Source organism: Echinops telfairi, unplaced genomic scaffold (genome assembly GCF_000313985.2).
Source record: "Echinops telfairi isolate 266 unplaced genomic scaffold, ASM31398v2 ScPeMD7_655;HRSCAF=1070, whole genome shotgun sequence".
In the NCBI taxonomy this organism is placed as follows: Eukaryota; Metazoa; Chordata; class Mammalia; order Afrosoricida; family Tenrecidae; genus Echinops; species Echinops telfairi.
The window spans coordinates 22,182,816-22,185,114 of NW_022104553.1; positions in this window are offsets into that span (position 1 = coordinate 22,182,816).

A 2,299-nucleotide genomic window follows, 5' to 3' on the forward strand; every position below is an offset into this window, starting at 1 on the left:
ATTCACTAGAGAAGTTCTCAACCAAGGCCATCCGAGGAAAGGAACAGGAGAAGAAGACAGGCCAGGAATGGAAAGGTGGATCGATGGTGGTGAGAATCTAAAGGTGAAGCCAGGAAGGTGGCATGTGGAGCCCATCAATGGAAATCTTCTAGACTTAAGTTTGTGGAATTAGATGGCAAAAAGACATTCTAGAACAGATAGCACGGCTTGGAAAAGGGCCAGAGATCACAATCGGAAGGCGTACATCTTTGAGCGTAGACTGCTCCTGGGCAGATAATGGCACCTAAAGCAAGCCAAAGATGGTGGCTGGAACCTAGAAGATAGGTGAACATGTAGCGGAGAAGATGAAGGAATGGATGCTAGAAATTTCGAACCTGCTAAAAAGGAGAAGGGCTCAGAATTTGCCTTGGGGGCATGACCTGCGTCTGTGAAATCACCTTAGAAAAAAACTAGAATCTTGCATCTGACCTAGAACTTAGAACGTGGGTGCGTGTGGACTAGAGGTGTCACCTGAGTGTGTTCTAAGACTGGAAGGGAATCTAGAATGCGAAGCAGTCATTGCAACAACACAGGTGTCAACAGAGATGGGGAAGGTGGGCAGTGGGACTAGGTTCTAGATCAGTGGGTCTCAACGTTCCTAATGCTGTGATCCTTTAATACAGTTTCCTCATGCTGTGGTGACCCCCAACCATAAAATTATTTTCATTGCTACTTCATCACTGTCATTTTGCTACTGTGATGAATCGGGCGACCCCTGTGAAAGGGTGGTTCAACCCCCAAAGGGGTCGCGACCCACAGGTTGAGAACCGTGGTTCTAGATGCTCCACTAAGTCTAGACCATGGAACACAGCCTGAAGAAGGGGTGTTATGTTTGGCTTATCGGGATGGAGAGGGTACTTGTAGGATGGGGCATCTTGACAAGAGTCTCTGGAGGTCCTGGGATGATGGGAACCTCGCAGGAAATTGGATTTGGGGGAGAATAGAGAAGAGGGTCCCTGTGAGCCCAGCACTTAAGATGACATGGGAAGATGAAGAGGGGGTGTGGGCACTGTCTAGAAAATGTGATGTTGATAGAGGGGTGGGAGTCATGGGGACGTGGTTCCCTAAGAGTGAGGCCTGAGGAAAGAAATATGGAAAGGAAAGAAAGGCAAAGGAAGGTAGGGGTGGGGGTGGGGGTGGGGAGTGCCTGGAAGCCTGGCTCCTTCCCCAAAGGGTGGGCTAGGACCTCAGGAAGGTTACAGAGAGGCTAAAGGTCTAAACTCTAAGGGTGTCAGAGAAAGTGACAAGACACCCAGGTCTCCGAGGGGAAGAGGGCGGGCAGAGGCCCAAGAATTACATTCCCGGTTTTGAAAGGGAAAGAGACTCATGGCGCCTGGATCCCTAAGGGGCAGATGTTGGGATGCTGGGGCGGGCGCTGGGTGTGCTGGGTGTTTTTGTCTGAGGGGCGCAGGAGCTATGGAACTGGGTCTCCAAAGGAGGCAAAGCTGGGAGCTTGCAATCCTAGGTGCTGAGGGGGTGCTGGGTCCTTAAGCCAGATGGGGTGAGAACCAGCAGTGTTCCCCGAGATGGGTGGGCGCTGGAACACCCCCACCCCCCACCCCATGTCAGGGTCCCTAAGGTAGACTGAGCAGGGGTATTCAGAAACCCAAATGGAGCAACTGGGAGGCTGAAGATGGGCGCTGAGAGGCCAGCCGGCGGAAGCCAGAGGGCCGGCACTGGGGTCGGGGAGGGCCCGGGGATCCCCGGGTCAACAGCGCGGCTGGGGGATCCTCCTCCTCGGCGGCGGCGCAGTCGGCGGAGAAGGCGAGGCGCCTAGTGCCGACCATGGACAGCTCCAGAGCGGGCCTGTGTCCAGGGCGCCGGCGAGCCGGCCTGGGCAGACGGACTGCCCAAGCCTGGAGGGCTGGGGACGGGCAGACTCAGGGTACAGAGTGTGTGTGCTGGGGGGTGCGATGCGAGTGCGATGGGGCGCAGCCGGCCATGGCTGGGGGTCTGGAGCCACCACCACCAGCCCCCGCCCCGGGGCCTGGGCCGAGGAGGGGAAGCCAGGTTCAGAGAGGGTCTCGGGGTCTGGACCCGGACAGCCAGGCTCCTGGGCCCTGGAGGAGGCGCGCTGAGGCAGTTCGCCTGGGCTTGCGGGGCTCGGTTGGGGACTCTGGGCGCCGGAAGCGGCACGCCTGGGTCCCCGGTGGTGGGCTTGTGAGATCTAGGCTGGCGGTACCCGAGGATGAGAAAGAGAATCCGGGATCTGGGGGAGGTTCGGCCAGGGGTACCCGGGGTGGGCGCTGCCAGGCGGCCC